We start from the raw sequence: 27166 nt of genomic DNA on the forward strand, positions 1-27166 counted from the left end.
TGCAATAAGGAGGACAGGGCAAACACTTAGCAGACGTGCTGGGGAGAGCTAAGGAGATGTGCTTGTGACCAAACACTCCTCTGGTGAGGGGATCTTTCACATCTGTCCATTCCCTGCCCCCTGCCTGCCACCTGTCACCTGGAGACGCATCCCCAGGTAAGCTGGGCCTTTAGAAGGACACATAACAACTATGGCACTTTCTCAGAGAGGTGAAGATGATTCGGGCAAAATTCTCTCCCCTCCTGTCAGTTCTTCCATCTTCTCTTTGTACCCCCCTACCTAGACCAATATTTTATAACCAGGGGTCCACGGACTGACCCCTACATCAGAGTCACAGGCCTATTAGCAATGCAGACTCCTGGGCCTCAGACAGATGGCATCAGAAACTCTGAAACCAGAGCCAGAGAAACTGCATTGTTTTGCCCATAAAAGTTTGAGAACCACTGAAAACAGTTACTTCTCTATTTTTCCCAACTGTGCATCCTTAATCCTTAATTCCCTCTCATCTTGCCACCATCCCCCCTCTGCCACTCCACATCTCAGGCCATCATGATAAAGCCCAGGGAGACACAAATGGAAGGACCTAGGCAGGAATAAGAGCCCCCTGGGCTCTCACCCTCCTGTGTTGACCATGAGCTCTTCCCTTACTGTACTTTATTTTAATTAACCTAGGACATCTCACGTGGTTCTTAGGGGCTCTGCTTAACTTAATTTGGCCCACTTGCCCAAAATGAATACTGGGCCAGCCGGGTACTTAGTACACTGGACTCAAAGTTGCCAGGGGGAAACTAAGGAAATCAGGGACCTGAGGTCTGGCCTAATGTTGATCTATTTTGGGCCAAAGCCACGTCTACTGATAGGTCTCTACTAATAGGTTTGCCAAGATGGAAATCTTAATCAATGCTAAACAAGGGTTATAAATAATGGGGACGTTTGCCATCCACTTACCTCCCGGGGATGGGTCGTGAGCTAGAGATGGCAGTGACCACGGAACACTCTAAACCTGAAGAAAATTCTCTGAACCATTCTTCCACTTACAGAGTTTTTGAGGCACCGGTCCCCGTGCGGCTCTGACAAGTGAGCTATTTTTGTACATGAACAGGTAGAGCTATTGTTATCTCTGCTCTGAATCAAGGACTAAAAGGAAAGGTGAGAGGGAGAAGGAGGGCATGAGAGAGAAGAAATGGAGGGGTGGTGCAGCAGTGCGGGGGCGGGGGGGGGGGGGGGACACCGGAAACCAAAAGGAAAGGAACCAGGCGCTCTTCCCAGGGCTGGAGTAACCAATGGGTCACTGTGTGGATCCAAGGCACCACGTGGCTCCTCAGCAACCACAGTGAGAGGCCCTCCCTCTGATCTCACAGGATTCTGGAGGGACTCAGCATGCTGTCAAAGGGCTTCGAAAATGAAGGGATATCCATACAGAGCGTCAGCTCTCTACCTGCAACAAGGGAGCTAGTGCCCCTTTCCGACACCCCCACCCAAAGACTCGAGACACCACAGGCCATAAGGAAGCTCAAGTAACAGACACGTTTCCATCGGTGCATGCATTTCCACCGCTCTCCTGCCAGATTACCTAGGAATCTCAACGAGAGTGCTATCTTAGCAAGAAACCGAAAACGAGAACAGAATAAGCCCAAGGATGTGCTGCATGCCTATGGTAACACACCCCACCGCGGGTCAGCGCTCCACATATGTTCTAATGTCTTGACACATACTTGTTATGAGACCAGCAGGACCTCTGCCACAGCTTCCCATGTTCTGCCTCGTCAGCATGAAAGATCTGCTGCCATAGACTTGTTCGGCTCCCCCCCCCCCCCCCCGGGGGCTCTCCTCCTCCGAGTCTGACTGAGAAGCTTACACCATCGCTGTATGAAGACACTTCCTTCAGTTCCCATTTCTGACTCACCCCCTTGGGCTTCCGGGGTCCACTGATCCGCAGGCCGGCAAAGTGTGCTCGCCTCCAGGACCTTACCACTGGAGGGCGCCAGAGAGCAAGGAGGGCCCACGGTTTCCCGGGGAAGCGCTGAATGCCCCGGCACACCCAGCTCCCTCCTCCAGGCCAGACACCGTGAGGCTTCTTAACAGTTTCTAGATCCGCCAGAAACAAACACCTCACCTTCACCGTACGCTTCCTTGGTAAACTCTTATTTTCTTCTTTATCAAGTTTGGGTGGAAAACAAAACAATTAATTTAGAAAGCAGCACACAAGAACCTAAACATTATTTATGTCTCTAATTACCTCATTCTAGTGGGTATTTTAGTCCCTGTCTGGTCAGGACATTAATTATCTTCATAACTACAGCAAAAGTTAAATAATAAGCACCCAAGGCTACAGCACTACTGTAATGTGCAAGCTTAAATGAACTTATAAATTTTATTAATGGATGCTTTATACAACTCCATATATTATAAATCAAAAAAGAAACCTATTTCTATCTTTTAAGGGTGCGGTGGAAAAGCTTTAACGTTATTGAGGATAATTTTTATTAAGTTTAAAACTCCCTTTTTTTCAGTAATGAGACTGTTATGAGGATAATTTAATCTAGTTTGTCATGAGGCACCCTGGCTTGTTAAATAAGTTAATAAATGACTATGCATTAATCAAAGTGACAAAGCTATGAAGAGCTGGGGATGGGAGACAATTCTGGTGATAGTATTAATTAGTATTTAATTAGAAACTTAGGGCCCATAAATAAAAAAAAAATCATGGTAGAGACATTTATGCAAATTGCTTGGAGCTTTGCAGCAGAGTTAGCTTCGCTTTAAAGAAACATGATTTTTTTTTCCTAGCAGACTACTGTACATAGTAGCACTGTGGCCACATCACGTGGCTTCAACCAGCTCTTCTTTTGTTTCCAATTTGTTCCAATTACAGGCCTGTAAATTCAAATCATTCTTTGGACCATCTTGATTGAAATGTAGAATTTCCGCCATTTCTGCGGGGAGTTCTTTTTCTTTTTAAATGAAAAGGGAGAGACGTTGGAGAGAAATAGTTTCAGATTCTTTTTCTGCCGTTATAATTAAGATGTGTGCCACCATCTTCTACAAACAATTGTGGAGTCCATTTGGTACGCAAACAATGCCTCCTTTTTTAACCCCGGTGAGCTGGAACGGGGGTTTTGTTATGTGCTATCACACTGAAGGCTGCATGGACTCAACTGCCGTCATTTTTCTTATAATCATATAGCACTTCTCCCTTTTCTCTCCATCACATGCTCTAATAGATGGGCAATTTTTGAGGGCCCCAAAAGATAATAACCATTTGGTTCGGAACGTCACTGCTCTCCTAAGGTACATGTCCCCTTTTTCAGACTTTATTATTTGTTGCATTTATTCAAGAAAGGTTATCCACAGTAAAACTGCTTTTTCTATTCAACAGTCTATCTCTGTCATGGTTCATTTATGTGTGAGCATGACGGACTGAAACCCGTATTATCCACAGCTGACAAGTGTCAGGCCGACAGTTCAATCAGCCCTTCCTTAAGATGATGCCCAGGGCCCCGTGTTTGAAGTAGGACAATAAAGCAGGCAACACAGTCAGGGTCAAACTGATCCAATCCCTGTATATAAAGGGGATTCTGCCTAATAACACAGTGCGATTTTTTTCCCCTCTCCAAACACATTAGTCCTTAAACAGTGAGTTGGCCCTTAAGAAAATCTGTGACTGACATGAAAATGCCGGAGTTTTAACGTGGCTGGTTTATCCATAACCTCATGGGGCCGCTTCTTTGTGCAGACTGGTTTTGTCAAAGTCAGAAAAATAATGTATTCAGTGTCTGATCATTTTTAGGGAGTTATTTGAATGGGATTTTAAGTCAGACATCCTGATGTTGACACAGGGATCATTTTCTTGTCCTTTTGTTTTACATGTGTGGAACAGATCATTTGCATCGGCTAATAAAATTAAATCTCTGAAACGCGTACAAAAGCAAGCTCCTTTCAGCAACTCTCCCCAATCCCTCCCAAGCAGAGTTGCTGGGTTGTTTCTTTATATTAGGCCTCTCTAGAACACAGACAGAATGCAAACATATCTTCAAAACCATGCTCCTTCGGCCCAGGGAACACTTTGACTCAAACATCTATGAAAGAATCTCACTACGAATCCTAAAAACTAACAGCACAGCCAAAGTCGATAAAATGCTAACAGCCTGCAGTCGGCTCCTCAGAGGGACAGGGTACTTGCTGCCTTTGCTGGTCTCCAGGCTTCACAGATGATGGCAGGCAAGGGAAGGTTGCTCACCTATTTGGAAGGAGCCAGAACACTGAACGCCCTGCACAGGAAGGAAGCCAAAGCCCCCCTTACAGCATCATTAAACTTTCAAGCCAGAAGGCACCACAGAGAACATCAAATGCAACTTTCAGACTTTATGGATGAGGAAGGCTCAGGGACATTCTGTGACTTCCAATGTCAAAGAGCTTATAAGTAGTGGAAGGACAAAGTTAACAACAACAACAAAATCCTCTATATTTGCTTCTCTTTATTTGGTGTCGCTGGGTAGGGCCAACCTAGTGTAGGACAGTCTGATAAAAAGGAGAATTCAGAAATCAGACAGTGATTTGTCAGAAATCAGTCAGAAGTCAGATCCAACTCTGTCGAGTCCCTTTTCGACAATTCTAGAAGTTCTAAGTAACATGTTCTCTGTGTGTTATTTATTTTCTGGGACACTGCTCTCAGTCCATCCATTTACCCACACTTGCTGCCCTGCTCTGGCCCTGCTGATCACATCACCCAGCTTCACTTGGAAGGTTAGCCTCTCTAAACCTTGGTGATTAGAAACCATGGGGAGGCCCTGATGATAGTCGATCAGAGAGTGGGAGGACAAAGGCCAGCATGTGCCTTCCTTCCTGGCTCCCTGCTTTGATCCCCCATTTCTGAAGAGGCTGATCCCTCCAGCACTCCTGCTCCACAGAGTGGCCTCTCCTCCGGGGTTCCAGCTGTCCTGGGCCCCCTTCATTCAGTCTCATCCCCTTGCCCTATAGTCCTTGGGCGGGGGGCAGGGGGGGCTGATAGCTTCCTACTGATGCTGATCTCTGGGTGCCCCGATGCTTCTTGCTCATTCATCTAACCCTGCCCATATTTCTGAATGCACTCTCTTCTTTAAGACCGCCACCGGAACATTCTCAGGTGAATGCTGTTTTTTGCCAGAACCCTCAGTGACACATTAAACTACTTAGCTTCCTAACTGGCCTCCCTACTTCTAGCCCAGTAGTTCTTAACACAATTAGAATCTCACAGAGAATGTGATGAAAAGCATGGCCTCCCTCCACAGAAAAAATTCACTTACACTTACACACATATACACAAAATTTTGTATACAGTTGTAGAATATCCACAGATTCGTAAGGTTATCTACACATCTTCCAGGGATCCATAGATCCTATAGTCCATTCCTTCCACCTCTGCTAAATGAATCCTCCTAAAAGACCCATTTGATCATATCCATTTCCTCCTCAGAAACCTTCAGCATTGTCCTACCACCCTCCATTAAGCATGAAGCCCAGAATCCTCAGCCAAGCGTATCAAACTGAATCTGACAAGGTCCTGCTAAGAAAGAACCTCAAGAGAAGGAATGCTGCGGAGTTGTTACAAAGATGTTGAACGAGGTGAAAGGGATGGTAAGGCAAATGAGCACAAGTGGGAGCCAGTACCTGGGGCCAGAGAAGAGCAGAGCCCCGGAGCCGGGGCTATCCAGGAAGCTACGATCACAGAAGGCACTGGTAAGTAGGAGCTGGAGTGTGGAACAGGGCACAGACACTGCAGTGACACCACCCAGGGCAGGAAGAAAAAGTGGGGAATACTCTGGCTCCTTTTCTCCCGTTGCTCGCCAGTCTTCCACAGACCACACTATCTCCAAAGCCAGGTGACAAGGAAGCTTGCAGGAGGTCAGTATGTCGAGGTTCAAAGTGGGGAAGGTAGATGATGGATCTGAGATCAAATACGTAAATGACTTTCATGATAGGCCTCCATGACCTGGCTTCGCCTGCCTACAGAGCCGTGGTAGAAACTGGATTGTCCTTGGAAAGCTCGTTCTTCTAATATCTATTGTGTATGGACTGTGCCAGACACTAGTTCCAGGAGGAAGATGGGGGAGTGCAGCCCTGGAGTTGCAAATAAATAATCAAGACTGAGGCTGCTGACTTACCTGTGTCGGCAGAAGAGAAGGCATGGTGGTTAATTAGAGCAGGTGACCACAGGAGGCTCCGTTAGGCTGGCAGAGTGGCAATAACTCAGGTGCGACAAGACCAGGAGTTGACTACTGGGAAAGGCAGAGGCAGAATGCAGATTGCCAAGTGAAAGAAGTCAACTGAGATGCTACATACTGTATAAGCCCAACTATATGACTTTTCAGAAAAGGCAAAACTATGAAGACAGTGTAAAAAAAAAAAAAAAATCAGTGGTTGCCAGGGGGTGTGGAGAGGGGAGGGAGGGGTGAGGAGGCAGAGCACAGAGGATTTTCAGGGCAGCGAAACTACCCTTTATGATACTATAATGGTGGATATGTGTCATTATAAATTTGTCCAACCCATAGAATGTACAACACCAAGAGTGAACTGTAATGTAAACCATGGACTCTGGGTGATAATGAGGTGACAGTGGAGGTTCATCAACCGTAATAAATGCAGCACCCTTCTGGGGGGTGTTGATAATAAAAGGAAGACTATGCACGTGTGGGGGCAGAGAGTAAACGGGAAATCTCTGTAATTTCTGCTCAATATTACTGTGAACCTAAAACAGCTCTAAAAAATAAAGTCTATTAAAAAAATACCCTCCCCGGGGCACCTGGATGGCTCAGTCGGTTAAGCATCCGACTTCGGCTCAGGTCATGATCTCACGGTTTGTGAGTTCAAGCCCCGCGTCAGGCTCTGTGCTGACAGCCCAGAGCCTGGAGCCTGCTTCGGATTCTGTGTCTCCCTCTCTCTCTGCCCCTCCCCTGCTCACGCTCTATCTCTCTCTGTCTCAAAAATAAATAAAACAGTAAAAAAAAAAAAAAAAAAAAAATACCCTCCCCTCACAGAAAGACACCTGAATCCCATCTATTGGTGTACCAGAGCCAATTCTTCCCAGCTCACAAGAAAATGCTACATTTCCAAAGCCAGTTGTTAAACACAGCCACTATGCAAAAAAAGATTATATAAGCACACAAATAAATGAGTCTTATTAAAAATAGAGGTATTTGTGGCACCTAGGTGGCTCAGTCAGCTAAGCATCCGACTCTTGATTTGGGCACAGGTCATGATCTCACAGTCATGAGCTGGAGCCCTGCACTGAGCTCTGCACTGGGCGAGGAACCTGCTTTGGATTCTCTCTCTCTCCCTCTCTCTCTCCCCCTTCCCCCCCTCAAAATAAATAAAACATTAAAAAATCACTTTAAAAGTTTTAAAAAATAAAATAAAGGTGGTAAATACTCAACATTCATCACTTTCTGATTATTAGACTACTGTCTATGCTCTTGGGATTGTCTGTTGCACCTGAATTGTGGAAACACTACCTAATGATGTGTCGTCATGCATCTCTGCCCAGCTCCACATTCAGTGCTGTCACACTGGTGGCTTATGGAATCTTTACACCACAGGAATCAGCAAATACTATAAATCAGGGCTTGATTTGCTGTGTTGATGTCTGGATTAGGGATGGGCATACTATAGTGCACAGGCCAAGACTGGCCTACAGTCTGTTTCTGCATGACTCATGAGTTTTTACATTTTTAAAGATTGTTTTAAAAAGGGGGCGCAGGGGCGCCTGGGTGGCTCAGCCGGTTGAGCGGCCAACTTTGGCTCAGGTCATGATCTCGCGGTCCGTGAGTGCAAGCCCCGCGTCAGGCTCTGTGCTGACAGCTCGGAGCCTGGAGCCTTTTTCCGATTCTGTGTCTCCCTCTCTCTGACCCTCCCCCATTCATGCGCTGTCTCTCTCTGTCTCAAAAATAAATAAACGTTAAAAAAAATTTTTTTTTAAAAAGGGGGGGGCACAAGGGCGTCTGGGTGGCTCAGTCTATTGAGCATCCAACTTCAGCTCAGGTCATGATCTCACAGTTGTGAGTTCAACCCCTGCGTCAGGCTCTATGCTAACAGCTCAGAGCCTGAGCCTAGTTTGGATTTTGTATCTCCCTCTCTCTCTGCCCCTTCCCTACTTGTGCATGCGCTCTTGTTCTCTCTCTCTCTCTCTCTCTCTCTCTCTCTCTCTCTCTCTCTCACACAAAAATAAATATTAAACATTAAAAAAATAGAAATAAAAATAAAAAGGGGGGCAAGGAGAAAAAGACCTTTTGTGGTCCACAGAACAGAAAATAGTTACTATCTGTTTCTTTACTGGAAAAACTTAGCCAAGCCCTGGTCTAGACTTATGAAAGGGACAGGTGAGAGGTTAAAAATACAAATTAAACTTAAAAGTGTATCGTATCTCTAAATGTCACATGGTGAATGGCATAGAAAATTAAGGAACTATTCTTCCAGTATTTGAAAACTAAGGCCTCATCAGCAAAGAAGTCTCTTGTGTCACTGATGAACAAGTGAAGTTCCAACATATATCTTTGTTGTTTCGTGTTCATCTTCTTTGTCAACGTAAACGAAAATGTCAACTAACATTTATGATGGAATCACATCCATGAGTCAATGGGTGAGTTTGGACAGTAACCAAGCATTCGTGTGCAGTCTGATTGTGTGAAATCACAGTCGAATCACAGCCATAAGCTAACTACAGACACAAGAGCTCAGAAAAAAAGAAAAAAGGAAAGCATTATCTGAGAATCAATGGCCTAAAGAACATTCTATAATAAAGAGTACTGTCTAGGGGCGCCTGGGTGGCTCAGTCAGTTAAGTGTCTGACTTCAGCTCAGGTCATGATCTCACGGCTTGTGAGTTCGAGCCCCGAATCAGGCTCTGTGCTGACAGCTCAGAGCCTGAAGCCTCTTCAGACTCTGTGTCTTTCTCTCTCTCTCTCTCTCTCTCTCTCTCTCTCTCTCTCTGCCCCTCCCCCACTCATGCTCTGTCTCTATCTCTGAAAAAAAAAAAAACATTAAAAAAAAAGAGTACTGTCTATTTTATGATCGTTTGTAAGTGGTAGGCTACACATTCTTTGTATCAGTAAAATTTATAATAAATTTAGGGATGTATATATATGCATGGGTTTTGTTTTTTTTTTTTTCCTAAGGAGCCAGTTATTAAACTTTTACCAGCACTCCACTTACCCCACCCAGAGTCTGACTTAATTGGTCGGGGGAATGGCCTTGGTATCAGGATTTTTACAACTTCTCCTGAGTTATTCCAATGTGTAGCCAGTGTTGCAAACAACTGGCTTAGAGGAGAGATCAAAGTACAGGGAGCAGAATCCTCTTAAGATTTCATTCTTCTTCTTTTTTTTAATGTTTATTGATTTTTGAGAGAGAGAGAGAGAGAGAGAGAGAGAGCGCATGAGCAGGGGAGGGGCAAAGCGAGAGGGAGACACAGAATCTGAAGCAGGCTCCAGGCTCTAAGAGAGCCCGATGTGGGGCTCGAACACACGAACAGTGAGACCATGACCTGAGCTGAAGTTGGACACTTAACCGACTGAGTCACCCAGGCACCCCAAGATTTCATTCTTTTTGGTCAGAAAGTATGCTTGAATCTGACCAAGGAGGCTCCGGAAGGAAGCATGAGGGGGGAATGTGTTGGGGGCAGGGATGGGGGGAGGTTCCCCCCAGAACTGGACACACCTCACTCTGCTGACTTTTTTCCAACTTCTCAGAACAAAATTTCTTGGAGCAATGTTCCCCCAATCTCCTAGACATGCCACTCATACTTCCTTGCACAGAGTTACTCACTGTAACTTTACCAAAGATCCTTTTCCTCTCCTGTCTCCTACCTAAATCTTACCCATCCCTCACATTCCAGCTTAGACAATCTCTTCTTCTCTCAGAACTTCCCACTTATGACACACTCACTTATCCTCCCCCCCACTTCTGTGTCCATGTACCCCTTGCTAAAAGAGCCCTGATTTATTAGGGACAGCACCGTGCCCAGCTAAACACCATTTCCAGGCCTCCATTCTAGCCAAAGTGGCCAGTGTGACACAGTTTTAGCTACTGAGACCTAAGCTGAAGTGTGATGAGTATGTAGGGCAGAGCTTGCACTTTCCTGTTGGAAGCATTAGACACAGCTGGTGCAGACCCCTCTCCTACTTCCAGAACAGGAGATGACCTGCCACATGTCAAGGATGGAAGAGGAGAAAGACAGAAGGAGCGGGGACTTTGATGCCATCAACGAGCCGCAACACCAGCCCCTGACTTCTTGCCTTTGGAAGTCTTGTTCTGTGAGAAAGATAATTTCCTAACTGTTCAAGCCACTCCTGTTTGACTATTCTGTGGCTGCAACCAGATGACGCACCAGTCAAACGATCCCACGACAATTGCATCTCCTAGCTCTGTACCCCTCCGGATCTGTTCCACACCACCTGTGACAGCCATCTCCAGTGCATGAACGGGCTATGTCCCAGATATTTCATTACAAGTCAGTTGTCTGAAATTTGGGTAAACATCCCTTACAAGACTGGACCGTCCTAGAAAATAAAGAAAAAGTTTTGAGATGACATGTCAACTCTTGGAATGTTCTGAAAGAAGACTCAAGCACAGGGAGGTGCATACACTTGCTAACGAAGGGAGGTTGCCAACAGTGACTTGTAGATAGGAAGGATATAGTCTGGAATCATTCCCAAGGCCTTGGCTTTGGCCCAGAGCTTCTTTCTGAAGCAGGAGGAAGGCATGAAGGTGCAGCACGAACTCTGGGTGCACGTGCCCGGATCAGAAGGTAAAGGGCACAGGGCACGGAAAGGCCCATCTTCCAAGTGCAAGAGGAAGCAGGTGGCTGCGGCTATACCGTGAGCTTCATGGACCACATTAGCAGTAACTGTTGCATTCTATTTTTGTACCATATTAACGGATATAATATTGGTAATTGTTCTTAATAGAATCACAGAAATGAAAGATGGAAATGCTACATGCTATGATGGAATGCTGTTCCTTTACCATTGATCATTATAATAAGTCTGCTCAGTCATTACTGACAAGCCAAGCTACAACTCTGCCAATGAGGCAGACCAAAATGGGGAGATAAACAAAATGGGTTTCCTTGCTAAATGCGAAGCCTAAGTTTTAAGATATTTTGCTGAAGTTTTAAACTGATTGTCAATTAGTCAATGAGCTATGGCAGGCCGTGTATTTCTGGGTAATTAGTGTGTGTCTTAGGGGGGTTATTTGGCATGAGGCTGAGGGCAAAGTAATTTGTATCTCCCAGGAAGTGCAATAATTGCCTCGAGCTGAACTGCTTGGAAAGTGTATTAATTCTATTAGGAAACATTTATGTTATTTTATATGGCATCCTGTATATTCATGAAGTGTACTCATAAACCATAAATTATTCATTTCGGGGCATTATCACATGAGCGTGGCATCACTGATAACTAGGAAAAAGGGTGGGGTTATTTGTGCAGTTGGAGAATTCATGCACTGTCAGAAACAATGCATATCGGGTTTCGGAATTTATCTTATTAGAACACCGGATCCTGAGAGGATCAAGAGATAGTCTTGAGAATGGTCAAAGGTAAGGTCATTTGCTTAAAACTAGCTTCTCAGGAAGGCAACAGGCCTTCTATTCAGTTTGCTATGTGGCCTGGGAAATAAAGCCCTATGAGACTTGAGAGCTACAAAGATTATAAGCTTGATCTTGGTGTCTTGGGACACTTCCTTCCCCAATCTTGCTTAATATGTTCACAGCATGAAAGAGGCAATCATTCATTCATTAAAAAAATGTTTATGAATGAATGTTCAGACCGTGTAAGAGTCACCTATTGTGGCATAACAGATTAGTCCAAAACTGAGTACCTGAAAACAACACACATTTATTATCTCACGGTTTCTTTGGAGTGGAAACCACGTGCAGCATACCTGGGTCCTCTGCTTCACAACCTCTCACAAGGCTGCACTAGAGACGTCAGCCCAGAGTCTGTGGTTCCCCCTGAAGGCTCATCCGAGGAAAGCTCTACTTCCAACCTCAGTTTCTCGAGGGCCCAAGTTCCTGGATGGATGTTGACCAGAAGCCGCCCCCAGTTCCTTGCCACTTGGGTCTCTCCAATATGATAACTTGCTTCAACAAAGTGTTCAGGCCAAGAATGCAAGGCAAAGGTCATGATCTCTTGTAACTTAATTGAAGAATTGATATCTTTGTACCTTTGCCATATTCTATTGATTCAAATCAAATCATTGGGTTCAGATGCCACTGAAGGGGTAAGAATTACCCGAGGTTGTGAAAGCCAGGAGGTGGGATCACTGGGGCTGCGGTGAAGCCTGCCTACCATGTCCAGCCTCTGTTTTCATGGCATCATAGTCTATCATAGCAAGAGAGACCTAATTTAAGCTGGGGGACTAGAGGAGGCCTATCTGCACAAGTGACATTTAATTTGAAGATTCAAAATGAAGAAAACTTGGCTAGAGCTCAGGGGGTACATGCGCTTGGATCAGAATGTAAAGGGCATAGAGCATGACATGTTTCAGGAACTGAAAAAAGATCTGAGTGCACAAGGGGGAAAGTGGCACAAGAAAAGGTTGGAAAGGTAGGCAGAGGCGGGATCGCACCGGGCTAGAGTCGGGGCGAGAAGTGTGAGTTTTATTCTGAGCACAAGTGGGAAGCCACTGGAGGATTTTCAACACAGAGTGACACAATCCAATTTACATTTGCAAAAGATCACCTGAGCTGCTGCTCAGAAAATGAAGTGGAAGCACAGAGGGCAGCTGGGAGCTTCTGCTAGCAAGAGATGACGATGACCTGGCTGAGGAGGTGGAAAGGAATGAGCGTGTGCGAGATCCAGCTCAGAGCTTAAAATCAGCACCCCAGGAAAGTTGAAGAAAGGCCCATGTCACCAGGGTGGGAAGAGAAAGGGGAGGACAGAATGACGTGGCTGATGATGGAAAGAGAGGGGCAGTGTGGGCACGGGATGGGGAGCAGTGCTGCAGGACGAGACACGCCCTGTGCTCCCCTGCCCTGCTTGCTCGGGCACCTTGCTTCCCACCTCCTTGCTCCCATATCCTTTCATATAAAAATACCTGCCTTCTAGGATTATTGAAAAGATTCAATTAAATAACAACCTCATCCATACCCTGACATACTACCGCAAGGCTCATTCATTCACTTGGCCAGATCTCTCTACTCAAGAGTCACTGATGGTCCGAGACAAACTGTCACACCCATCTCCGTCCATCTCTGGCCCCTTACCCCACTTTAATTTGCTTTGTGCCACTTAACTGCCACTTGCTTTGTTTTGTTCACCCTACGTTCTAGCTTTCCAGGCCTAGAGATGATCCTGGCCTACAGCGGGTGCTCAGTAGAGTGGCTGAGCGTAATCACTGAACAAGCACAGCACCGTGCGGGCTTCTTCAGGGTTTCCAGGTGCATCACAGATGGTGTGGAGGAAGCTGCTTGGGCCATAAAGAGAGTAACAAGTAATAAACACTTGTGTAATACTTTATAACGTACAAAGGCCTTGCTCAAACCTCATGCTCTATCCTCCTCGATGGTCTCTGACATAGCAAATGTCCCCACTCACAGGTGACACACCTGAAGGCAAAGGGACTTCATTCACTTCTCCAAAGTCTAGAAACAACGGACACTGGAAAGCAAGCCAGGGCCCTGCCTTATATGAAGTCACTTTCCAGTGGGGCAAAAGTTTAAGTGCTCCTTCCAGGTCATGAGCAGATCTAGTAATCTGTACCCCTTGGAATGTGTATCGAGCTCTCTGGAATTGTTCTCACTCTGTCCACACATATCCTTTTCCTGCTGATCTACTGACACTACGTGTGTAATACACCCAAACCACGCCCAGTAGAACTGCAGATAGTCAGGCAGCTGGCTGTATGGTTGCCCTGAAACTTCTCCACATCCCATAGCTTCCTTTTTCTTTCAGAAAAAGTGCCTTGCTGTATTTTTTTTAAATGTTTTCTTATTTACTTTTGAAAGAAAGAGAGAATGTGAACAGTGTAGAGGCAGAGAGAGAAAGGGAAAGAGAATCTCAAGCAGGCTCTGCATGATCAGCAGAGAGTCTGATGCGGGGCTAGAACTCACAAACCATGAGATCATGACCTGAACCAAAATCAAGAGTCAGAAGCTTAACCAACTGAGCCACCCAGGTGCCCCATGCCTCCCTGTTATTTCTTAGGTTATCTCAATCCTACCATAGACTCCTGGCCTGCAAATTCATCATTATTATGAAAATAAATTAATAAGGGAGCCTGAGTGGCTCAGCCAGTTAAGCACCTGACTCTTGATTTCGGCTCAGGTCATGATCTCACAGTTCATGAGATGAAGCCCCACATTGAGCTCTGTGCTGACAGTGGGGAGCCTGTTTGGAATTATGTCTCTGCCCTCCCTACCCTTCTCTCTCTCATGCATGCATGTGCACTCTCTCTCAAAATAAATAAACATGCAATTAATTAATTCATTAATTACATCCCTCCACTTTGACTCATATGCATTCATCAATCAAGGGTTGAGCGTCTGCTTGGTGTCAAGCACTGTGCTGGCAAGTGGAACTAGTTCCCATGTAAAAGGGCAGGCAGACTTTAAGCAGGAATCACTCTGTAGTTAGTATTGTGGCTGAAGTTATAAAGAAGTTCAGGGAGACAGGACACGGAAAGGACAGGACGTGGAAAGAAGGCCCATCTGTGACCTGGTCTAGGTCACAGGAAGGGTCTAGGAAGCCTTGCCTAAGGAAGGGTCATTTAAACTGGATAAGAAAGCAGGAGAACATTGTGGGCACAGAGAATGGTATATAAGAGACCACTGAGACCTCCAAAAGCTTCTAGAAACCCCAAAAGTAAAAGCAAAAACAAATTAACAAACAGAGTAAACGTGAAGAGGCTTGGCACCCGATGAAGCCAGAGAAATGGGTGGCAGCCAGGAAGAGCCAGGCTTACCTGATCTACTTCTCCCTCTCCTCCAGGATGAACAGGAACAAGGCCACGACCTTGGCCTCACTTGACTAACAGAGTAGAAACACCAATGGCGCTAATTTGTGCCTAGAAAGATGTGTAATTATGTCTCAGCATCTTGAAAATGTCTCATCCTGGGAAACCAGCTTCTGTCTTTGTGACACAGAACATGAGCCACTTGTGTCCACTCAGCAGTCGTGGATTTGCACACTCAGCTTAGTGGAGGCAATCTGGCTGGGGCTCCTTCCCAGGGAAACACACCTCCTGTTCCAGGCAGTGGGTTCTCATGCAATGTGCTTCAGGAAGCCTCGGTCCACTGTCACTATTCTTCCTTAGTCTCTCGAGGCCAGTGGTTCTCAGCAGGAGTACTGCGGAAGCTTGAGGGCATGTTTTTGGTTGTATCGATAACTGGGAAGCACTATCAGCATTTACAGGGCAGGGACAGAGACGCAGCCTTTCTGCAATGTCTGAGACGGTCACAGCAAAGAACTGTCCAGTTTTCCCCGTGACTGAAGTCCTGCCAGGTATGGATGCAGGTGAAAATCCTATTTACAGTTCTCTGAGACAAGAGCCTAACTATGTTTTACATATAAACACCCAAAGTTTTTCGCGCGGTTTCAATATATCCTTACTTATTCCATAATGAAACTGCAGTGGAAAATGGGGAAGGATTTACTTTGCTTTTTCCAAAACTTTTCCCGGCGTTAGTCATCACTTCCCAAAATCATATCATGGTATTTGAGTCACCCATAGGACATGTATAAATCTGCCTTTGAAACTGTCACATTGATGATTATACACATATATATCTGTCTTATTTCAAAATGCCACTCTAAAGAAAAGTGCCATCAATATTCAGTTAGATGCTGTTTTACCTCTCTTAAATCCAAATACGTGTGTTAAACAGCGAAGAAAGCATCCGGGTACTTCTTTTTGAGCCCTATTCCTTGCTGCTCAAGGGGTGGTCCACAGACCAGCAACATCCACATCTACCATCATCCCTGTGAGAGGAAAGATCTAAGGCCCCCACCCTGGATCTACTAAAGTCTCAGTCTGCATTTTATTAAGACTTCCAGATGATTTAGATCCACATAAAAGTTGACAAAGCTCTCTTCTACGTTAGGTATGAAAAAGCACTGAAACAGTATTTTTTTAATTATAAATGACTTTCCTTTCATTTCTCCTATCCCATTAGGACGTTATATTAATGTTTTAATTATATGTAAAAGGTGGGTTATGTTACCAATGAATTTCACCTCAAGAAAGTAAAACGGGAGTTACAAAATATATTTTAGTGAAGGAGGGGGTTGTTGCTGGTAGGGTTTGAGAATGCTGCTTTAAGATTGCTGGCATTCAATAATTGGGTGTGGTGAACTTGGGAGCATCTAAATGGGAATAGGGCACCAGAGTCAAGTTTCTCTGCACTTGGTCATTTATATACTCTAATGACTCCTAAACCTGTATCTCCAGCTACATGCCCCACCCCAGAGCACACTAGATACAGGCCTGCTTTCTAAAGATAGATTGGTCGGATCACACAGTAAGTGTCCTGCTGTTTTCTGCAGGGTCGGGCCGCACTCACTCATTCTACAAATGGGTTTTGATCCCCTTCTATGTGCCATGCACTGTCACAGGGCTGTGAGTAATAGAAAGACAAAGCCCGCCTTTGTGGGGGTTACAACAGACAGTCTCGTAGGAGAGCGAAGAGGCCCGCAAATAACTGTATACAGAGTCAGAAAGAAGGAAGTGCCCTGGGAGAGACACAGACCATGCAAGCCGGTGCCTGCGTGAGGGGGACGGAGGTCACTCCCAAAGAGAAAGAGTACTGGGAGGTCCCCGGAAGCCACCTGAGTCCCCGCACTGCACAGAGATGGGGCTTCATGCAGAAGCTCTCTGGTTCCCCTACACAGCTATTTAAACTTCGTATACTGTCCTCAAACGTGGCTGGCTACGCCTGTCCCCCAACCCTCATCAGGAGATCTTGCCTCCCTCTCCTCAAAGTAAAGAGTCACCAGGTGGAACTGTTTCTACTTTCCACCATTTCTGCCTGCCCCCTAACTGGTGCACGGGCCCTCTCCACTGGATCCTTTCGTATTCACCGTTAAACACACATCACTGTGTTTTAATATCATTTTTCAACCATCTCTCAAGCCACTGCCCCCCCTCCTCTCACTCACAATCAGACTTTTTTAAAAGCAAAATGTATTTTTGTATTTGTCTCCACCTCCTCAACTCCTACTCATTCTTCAACCCACTGCAACCAGCCTCTGACCTCACCACCCACAGAAGCCCCTCTCTTACTCATATTGCCAACTGCCTGCTTGTTACTAATGCTAACAAACCCTCCTCTGTCTTCATCTCATGTGAACTTCAGCAGCATTTGACACTGCTGATCAGTCCCTAGAAGCAGCTTCTTCCCTCAGTTTCCATGACACCAGAGCCTGGCCGTCTTCCCCTACCTCTTGGACCTCTCCTTTTGGCCTTCTTGGTGGGCATCTCATGTCTTAAACGCTGGGATACCTTGGGGTTCAACCCAAGATCCTCCTTGTTTTAAATAAATACTTTCTCTGGACTCGACCATTTATAGCCTTTAGTGATTCCTAATCTATAGCTCCAGCCCAGTTCTCCCTCCTGAAGAGACTTCCAGACAATTCTCTTTGTCCCCAATCTACCTCAAACTCATATTCAAACACAAACAAAGTCACTGTCTCCCACCTAATCTCTTCTTCATCCCTCGGCCTCTATATCAATGAATGGCACTACCATCTAGCATTGTGCCCAGGCTAGACGCTGGGGCATCGTCCTTGACTCTTTCCACATCCCCACACCCAATCGGTCATCTCAAATCTGTGCTTTACCAGAGAGCCAGAGTCATCTAATGAATGACTATGATTACTTCACCATTCTGCTTAAAACACACTCATGACTCCCTCATGACCCTGAGGGTAAAGTCCAGCCCCAACAAACTTCTACTGCTTTACTTCCTTCTCGTTTGTCCTCCAAACTGAAACCAGCTTGATCTGGTTACCCTCAAGCCACCTTCACCTCTGCAGCTTTGAAAAGTGCTCCCGGTTCCCACATTACTAATAGGACCAAACAAAACAGCTTCATTTCTCAGGTTCTGTTAGAAAAAACAAACAGGGGTGCCCGGGTGGCTCAGTGGGTTAAGCCTCTGACTTCGGCTCAGGTCATGATCTCACGGTCCGTGAGTTCGAGCCCCGCGTCTGGCTCTGTGCTGACAGCTGGGAGCCCAGAGCCTGATTCGGATTCTGTGTCTCCCTCTCTCTCTGACCCTCCCCTGATCACGCTCTGTCTCTCTCTGTCTCAAAAATAAACATTAAGAAAAATTTTTTTAAAAAAGAAAAAACAAACAAACAAACAAAATATGGAGCATTCAGAATGGCTAGAGCACAAAGCGTCCTTCAGGGAGAGGCAAGAGATGACGTGGAGAGATGCACTGAGCCAGATCATGTAGGGCCTTGAATGCCAAAACAGCAAGTTTAAACTCACACCAAGAGCAATGGAAAACATGTCTCTGCAAAGTTTTAAGCAGATAAGGATTTTGTATGGCAGCCACTTTGGCGCCCCTCATCACCTCGCCTTAGCTGCAGTGCACAGTTGGTTGTGAGCGCACACTCTCCTTGACAGCTCACACCACGTGCATTTCCACTTGCTGCCCCAGGACTTCTCTAGGACAAAAACTGTCACAAGATGTATGAAAATGCACTTCCACCCCTACAAAACTCCCAACAGCTTAAGGGTAAGAAAGAAGGAGGAGGCAAGGCTGAATGTATTGTTCAAGCCTGGGTGATGGGAAGATGAAGGTGCCACAGACAGAAACAGGGCCTCAACGGGAGGCAGAGGCGGCTTGACATCAGAACTCCAGCAAGCTGAAGAAAGAGGAGGCAGGAAAGCAAGTCATATGGGAAGAAGTGGGAGTTACTTGGGAAGTTCAACCTGCAGAAAACCGAGGGGGACTAAAAAGCTCCCTTCACATACATAAATGTCTATCAGGAAGGAGAGTCTAGAAAAGGAAGGAGGGAGAGGGAGAATGAGGAAAGGGGACACAACTTCCAGAAGCAGATTGTGCCTGAGGCCGTGAAGGTGCCTTCGGACCCCTGCATGGACTGTGAGGGGGTGAGCATCCTCTCCCTCGGACGGCTCAGACGGGGTGTCCAGCAGGTTGTAGGTCAGATTCCTAATTCCAGAGGGATGTGGAACTAAGAGTAGATGTGGCTCTCCGTGCTCCCACCTCTGTTTTCCTCCCCCTCACTCCCGCCGCTCTCAATCTTCACATTGGTGATACAGCCTCATCATGGCTTTTGCCTCAGGAGTGAGTCCAAGAAGACCAGAAAAAGGTGCCACTTGTTCTAGGCACGATGGCCCCTGGGGACCTTTTCTCTGCCACTGTGCCCTCCCTTCCATGGGCCCGCCACTGTCCTGCTGGCCTGCACCTCACCACCCACAGGGCTTGCCCTCCTCACCCCACCACACCCAGGACCTCTGCCTCCTTTAGAACCCATCTGCCCAGGCCACCCTGCCCTCTGGTACTCAGCTCTCTGGGGTTAGAAACTCCAATAAATTGAGCTGGACTCTGGACTTCAAAACAATGGATGCTACTTGTGCACACTGAGACAGGCCAAAGTGCCAGGTCCCACTGGTCAGGCAGGGCCCTCTAGTTCCCCCTCAAGCACACCTTGCCTGTGGCTACCTATTCTCCTAGGATCTTCCCTACCCTGAAATGTTCACAAATCTTTTCACACAAGCGTTCTAGGAAAGGGCAAAAATAGCTTCTACCTTTGGGTTAGACAATTTTGCCCAGCCATATGTACCTTGTTGTCCTTCTTTGAACAAAGTGGGGGGGTGGGAGTGGACACAAAACATTTATTCAGGAGAGCAATACTCACACACACACACACACAAACACACACACACACACACACCAATTTGTCTTAAGCATCAAATTGGCAAATTTATAACCCAATCTTCTGGGGGAAGTTTCCTGGAACAAGTTCAAGTCAAAGGGAAATAATTTCAGGTCTTTCGTTCAATAAATATCTTTTTGAGGGGCGCCTGGGTGGCGCAGTCGGTTAAGCGTCCGACATCAGCCAGGTCACGATCTCGCGGTCCGTGAGTTCGAGCCCCGCGTCGGGCTCTGGGCTGATGGCTCAGAGCCTGGAGCCTGTTTCCGATTTTGTGTCTCCCTCTCTCTCTGCCCCTTCCCTGTTCATGCTCTGTCTCTCTCTGTCCCAAAAATAAATAAACGTTGAAAAAAAAATTTTTTTTTAAAATTAAAATAAATATCTTTTTGAATACTTGTAGTGAATTCGGCACCAAAGCAGACAAGAAAGAAATGTCAAGTGTATCCCCTGCCCTTAGAGTTGCATTGGGAAGAAGAGACACACACACACAGGAAGCCTAGTGATAACCAGGGAGCGGGAGAAAGTGAGGCCACAGGGCCGGACAAAGCCCGAGTGTGCCTAAGAATCCTCCGGGTATGGAGTCAATTAAAATGTAGATTCCTGGGCTCTACCCAGGACTTCAGAGTCACTAGGCATCTGGTAAGTCCCAGAAATTTGCATTTAAAATAATCCTGCTGGGGGTGGGCCACAGACCACCTTTGACAAATACTGGTCCAGCCAGTAGCTCTTTGTAGACACCAGAGGAAAAAAGACACCCGCTGGGCAGACCCAGGAAAGGAGCTAACTTGTGTTTAGACCTTCAGAAGCGGATAAGGAATCCTTTTCATTCTTCCCCTGCACAGTTGAACGTTTTGAAGGAGAGCCAATACCTTGCCATTATCTGGAGAATGTTCAGTTGGTGCTGGGAATCAAAAAAGGCGTGTACAGCTGAGTCTAGAGTTGATGAAACCAGTTTATCTGAATCTGATTCCAGGGCAGTCTGATGCTGAAAGGCGGTGTCATGACTCACTGAAGCTTTCACATCTATTGTTTTTCTTTTCTTGGGTGGCTTTGCCAGGACCTCATAGATATCATTATTTTCAGATTACTGTTATTACACACATTCTTTTTGAATAAAATACTACTTTGTTTTCATCTCCATAGAGCGGATAACCAAATTTCAGTTGTTTCTTATCTGTATATGTAAAACAGAGCACTGCCCTCCTAGGGTTATTCTCTCAGCTTGTGGGTGTGGTAGAAGGCTAAAGGAATCCCAGGAAGACCTGCCCAAGGCCCAGAGGGAGAAAAGAACTGAAGGGGAAGCTTTTCATTCTCCTCCTGGAGAGCCACTCACTGCTTCTCAACATTTGTGGGGCACTTAGTATGCACCAGGCACTATGCTGAGACCAGGGGCTTTCATTCCAGAGGAGAAATACAGAATGAATAAATAAATGAACACATAAACTGGAGGGGGGGGGAGGACATTAGTGATAAGTGTTATGAGGGTTTTTTGGTTTTTTTGTTTTTTTTTTAAGCCAGTGAGATTAGACTAGAGAGGCAGGAGGTGACAGGGAGCAGCTGTAGGGAGGCTTGGGGGAAGAACAATCCAGATGCCCTTTTGGAGAAATGAGCATAGCACATTCAAGGAATAGAAAGAAGTTATAATGTGGCTCCAGCCAAAATGAGATCAGAGCATAAAAGTAATACAAAGAATTTGGAGAGGACCCAGAGGTTTAGTGAAGAAAAGGAAGCTAAGTCCTTGGGCTGACTTCATGGTTTCCCTGTGACCAAGTGGACGGGGTGGTACTCAGTTCCCACTAGACATTCCAGAAACTGAGCTATAACTGCATTAGGAGCAAATAAAGTCTGACATAAAGAAAAAGGAGTTTCTGCCATTTAGCAGGAATGAGTGATTGACGAGTAACTCTATCCAGAAACTGACAGATTGTCAAGTCTGCCTGCTACCCCTGGGTCATTTCAGCCTGGAATTTTGGGCCCACGGAGAGCAGTCATGGCTTTCTCCCTTAGTGGATTTTTCTATAGAGCTTTCAGGACAGAAGGAAAAGAAAGATATCAGCAGGCTTTCTGAAAGCCACAAAACGATGGGATTTTGTGTGCTGTGTCTGCATCAGGCTCTGTCTGCATCTCCACAGCAGCTCTAGTTGTGTGTGTTTATTTATTTATTTTTGTTTATTTACTTATTTTGAGAGAGAGAGAGTGTGTACATGCACATGAGCGAGCAGGGGGAAGGCCAGAGAGAGAGGAAGAGCGAGAACCCCAAGCAGGCTCTGTGTTGACAGCAAACCCACAAACCGTGAGATCATGACCTGAGCGGAAATCAAGAGTCGGACAGTTGACTGAGCCACCCAGGTGCTCCTAGTTGTGGATATTTACCAACTTGTTTGAGGTGCACTGATAGGCGGCATGTCAATGAGTCGACTGCAAACTAAATGCAAAGAACTGTTGGTGGCAAGTAATATTTTATTTAATACATATGCTTGTTCTGCTGACTCAGGCTCGGACCTTGAAATGGAACCTTTGGTAGAGGTTGCATCGAGGGAAGACACCTGCCCGATTTGTTTTGGCCTAGCACCTGGGCTTGTCGTAGGCCTGCTGTTCTATATAAGCCTCCATAATAGTGTGGCCAGATAAAATACAAGATGCCAGGTTTAACTGAACTTCAGAAAAAGAACAAATAATTTTCAGTATAAGTAGGTTCCGGGCAATGTTTGGGATATATGTATGCTAAAAAATTTATTCACTGTTTTTCTGAAATTCAAATTTCACTGAACGTCCTATATATATACATATATATATATATATATATATATATATATATATTTTTTTTTTTTTTTTTTTTTTTTTCTAAATCTGGCACTCCTCCTCTGTCACAGTGTATGAACACCAAGCTTCCTTGAGTTGTAATCCAATGTTAAGACCCCCATTGGGACTTCTCAGAGTGGGATTTGCTTCTACCCTACCCAAAAAAGTACAAAGCCTTCTGCATGGGAGCATATACCCAAAAGCCCTCTGTAGAGTGGAGTTGGCCTGACACAGGAATTATTACACAAGCCCAGGTTTAAAGACCACCTTCTATTTTGCGGCAAAGGGACCCAAAGTATGCCTCTCTGCTTAGCCTGATCGCACTTTCTGATGTTGAGGCTATCTCGGTTTTTCAGAAGGGCCAATCTGTGCCAAACATTTCTTATCCTCCACTCCCGAGCTATGTCCTTAAGCCCTAAGATGTGGATATCCTGGATACGGGCACTCCAAGGAGCCCTCAGATATGGGTGCAAGGACCCCCTGCAGGCAACACCCAGGAGTCTCCCGTGGACCATGCTTTCCCTCAGCTCTCAGCCTGTGCTCATGAGCTCTTTGTGGTCCCAGATGCTCTTGCATGCTCACCTGACCCACCCTTCTCTTGCCTAATACAACTTTAGTAACCCAATGCCAGCCCTGGGCTGCTTGCCCTGGGCAACAGTGGCTATGCTCCTGGGTGTTACTGCTGGGATTTGCTCAGGCCTCTTAAGAATGCCACCTCAGCCAGCCTGACTCCCCAGACCCTGCTGGTCTGCTCTGCCCAGGAAGATGAGACACTAAGATCATTCAGTTCTGTCCATGTCATCACACAGGACTGTGAATTCTCTACTCTGGTCACATACTATACAAATAATGCTTCCTCCTTGTCCGCAAAAAGTCCCTTAGACAAGTTCAACCCCCATGTGCTAGTTGTTCAGAGTGCTGTGACAACGTATGTTCGTCTGACCATGCTTTAGCCCTTGCTGGCCAAAGTATGATGACGCAGAAGCCCAGGGTGACGCTCCAGAGATGACAGTGTGAAGAATCCTCTCCTTGCGGTCCCTATGCGGCCCTAAGGGCAGTGGTGTCCCATCCAATGGTCTGCCCTTCTCTCATGATCCTCCCTGTCACAGTTTTGGGGTCTGGTCTCTGGTTCCTCTCTCCCTCTAGACACATTATCCGCAACTGTGTTAGGGTTCCTAGGGCAGCTGCACTCTGGTTCAATAGAGAGATAACGTAAGGTCATTTTCCACCTTATTATCTTGAGAAAGCATGAACGCACCAACTTCAGGGGGTCTGAAGCATTTTTCTAAGCAGACAGCACCTCCTCCCTGACCCAGTTCTCTCGCAGAATCTCCGGAACCTGTCTCCTCACCTTCGCCGTGGCAGACGGCTGATGCTTCCCAGCATTATTTTCTCAGGCTGAGGCTGCAATTTTCCTGATTTGGCCCTTGCATATTATTTAATTGTTTATCTTGACATACAGGTTTGTCCCAGAGGGGAATACTTAAAAAGTGGCTTGGCATCCCTCGATACATAGAGAAAGATGCAGCTTTAACTTTCATGGACGGCTTTTCTCCTGCCAGACTCCTCCCAATTATCCTGCAGGCTTCTTTGCCCTGAGGGCAGTTTGCAGCTCCAGGGGACTGGAATTGGCTTAAAAAAAATTCCTTCCTCTCTGTGCCCCATGTGAGGGGGCATTGTGTGCTCTCTAAATAATAAGCCTGGCTTTGTGTGACCTAACTGGACAGGGCCCTTTGAGAGATTTTTCAGTTGCAGAGCAAGCAGTCAGCTGCACCCTAGGAAACCAAGAAGTTTCCAGACCAAGGAGAAAAGTCCGTGACAGCAAGAATTTTTTTCCCCCTAAATTGTATTGTGAACTAATTCTACTCTCCCACTAGTTTTTAGGGTAATTAGGTAAAAGTGTGGCAGAAGAATCCCACATTTGTATTTTGGATCTGATAGTGCTTAATCAGATGTCCCCCACCCATTGCTAACAAAACAACAATCAACAAATCATTTTAGACACCTTATTATATGCAAGACATTGTCGTCGATCAAGGTAATTATTATACTTGCTGATTTCCTTCTCAGGACCCAGTACCTAAAACCTAAAGGCTTAGAAAGAGGTAGAAGTCACAGTGCTTGGCCTCCAACTCACAACAACCCACTCAGAAAAGAAAACTGACCAGCATCGACCACCTGCACTGTGCCAGGCACAGGGCTAGGAATTTACACACTTAAATTATCTCATTTAAACACCTAAATAACCCTGTAAGGCAGAGAGTAGCAGTTCCATTTTACAGATAAGGAAAGTGGCATCCAAAGAGCACAGAAGTGGCAGGCAGAATAATGTCCCCAAAGATGTCCATGCCCTAATCCCTGTGAATGTGTTACCTCAAATGGGGGAAGGGGGCAGGGAGGGACTTGGTAGAAATGATCAAGTTACAAAATCCTGAGATGGGGAGACTCGCCTGAATTATCTGGGTGGGCTCCAGGTAAGATCAAAGGCTTTTATGACAGGTAGGTAGAAAGGTCACAGTCAGAGCAACAGAGATACGAGGAAGAAAACAGAGGCTGGAGTGATGTGGGGCCACGAGCCAAGAAATGCCCGCTGCAGCTAGAAGCTAGAAAAGGTAAGGAGGTGGATTCCCCCTGGAGCCTCCTTAAGTTACTAGCCTTGCTTGACCCATTAGACTTCTGACTCCCAGAACTATAAGATAAGAAATGTGTGGTGTTTTAAGATACAGCAATTTGTTGAGCAGCAGTAGAAAACTAACAGAGTGTGCCTGTTCACACCTGCCCCAACTGCATTCCACAGAGGACTTGAGCTGGCCAGAGAGGGTTACTTCCAAGTAGTAGAGCCAGGCAGGGCTGCCATATTGACTCCCTGGCCCCTGGAGTTCTGCAAGGCAGGGGTTGCAGGGTAGGATTCAAACCAAGTCAACGTGTCCTTAAAGTCTAAGCCCTTTCTTCTTTGCTGATGTGCTCTCCAAAGATAACATTCAGGGGCAAAATGAGTGAAGTGTCAAAAGAAATATTCCAAAATAACATGGTGTGGTTAATGAATGACTAAGGAGTTCAGGAAATAAGTGTATTCTGAGAAATAATTACTGGTGCATATTGCAGTGATCAGAGAAGACTTGGTGGAGGAAGTACAGCTTAACCTGGGCCCTACAGCGTGGGCAAGCCGACTGTAATGCTGGAGGCAAATAGAAGGCCTTGCAGATGGGGAATGGCCTGATACAAGAAATGCCACTAGGAATGGAAACAATAAGCCAATCTCCCTGCCCTTTATTCCCCCACTGCCTCCCTCGCCCTTCCTCTGCCTGTGGATTCCATTCAATCTTCCAACTGAAGTCTTGGCAATGGCCTTAGACAACATCCTGTGTTCTCCCTTACCTTACAGATGGCAAGTTTTGACCCAAACAGGTATAATTTGTCTTTCTTGCCCACAGCTATCCAGCATATCAAGTCTCCCAGGCCAGTGCTCCCCAGCAATGAGGAACAAAGTGTTTTCAGTTCTTCAAAGTCAACAAGCACACTCTTTGTATGTGTGAGTGGCCAGTTTGATCCAGCATATCCAAATAAGGAAAATTTGGAATAGAATTCCAGACTTGACCTAGGCGGGGCAATTTTGTTAAATACAAGGACAGTGTGTTCACAGATGGGTTTTTAAGCCACCTTTGATTTATAACTAAGTCAACTGTGAAAAAGGCAGCATATAATAAAAATAACTTTGAGGCAAAAGACTCTACCTCTAGTCCTGAGCTCTATTATCACCCAAAACATGACATTGAGCAAATTCTGTTAGATCTTCTAGGAAAAGAGAACTGGTCTTAAAATTCTCTTAAGCATTTAAGATGCTTTGGGCCACGAGCAACAGAAATCCTGACTCAAACTGATTTAAACATTAAGGAAATGCATTATCCTGCAAAACAGAAAGTTGAGTGGCAGGGCAGCTTAAAGGCTGAATTAGTCAAGATTCTCCAGAGAAATAGAACCAACAGGATATATATATAGAATGAGATTTATTATAAGGGATTGACTCACAATTATGAAGGCTAAGAAGTCCTGTGATCTGATGTCTGCAAGCTGGGGGCTCAGAAAAGCTGATACTATAATTCCACCCCAAGGCCAAAGAACTGGGTAAATCCAAGTCCAAGTCTGAAGGCTGGAAAACCAGGAGCACCGATGCCTGAGGGAAGGAGAAGATGATGTGTCAGCTCAAGTAAAAGAGAGAATTAACCTTTCCACCTTTTTGTTCTACTCAGGCCCTCAACAGATTGGATGATGCCCACCCACACTGGTGAGGATGATCTTTACTCAGTCTACATATTCAAATGCTAATCTCTTCCAGAAACATCTTCACAGACACACCCAGAAATCATGTTTTACCAGCTATGTGGGCATCCCTGAGCCTAGTCAGGTTGAAACATAAAGTTAACCATGACAAGGGTTGACTGATAACAGTGGTTTGATGATGTCATCAATGATGTGGGTTCTTTCTCTCTC

General features: G+C 45.8%; 1 long non-coding RNA gene across 1 annotated transcript in view; it reads right to left on the bottom strand.

Annotated features, from left to right (window-relative positions):
* The window catches only part of LOC147584364 (uncharacterized), a 158620-nt gene extending 131751 nt beyond the window's left edge, over nucleotides 1-26869 (bottom strand). Inside the window, exon 1 of the long non-coding RNA XR_015255397.1 lies at nucleotides 26705-26869. This is a non-coding gene — a long non-coding RNA (uncharacterized LOC147584364). The remainder of the gene's footprint in view (nucleotides 1-26704) is intronic.
* Between the last annotated feature and the right edge of the window lie 297 nt (nucleotides 26870-27166).

This window comes from Puma concolor, chromosome A1, assembly GCF_028749965.1.
Source record: "Puma concolor isolate L17-30 chromosome A1, mPumCon1.1.hap2, whole genome shotgun sequence".
In the NCBI taxonomy this organism is placed as follows: domain Eukaryota; kingdom Metazoa; phylum Chordata; class Mammalia; order Carnivora; family Felidae; genus Puma; species Puma concolor.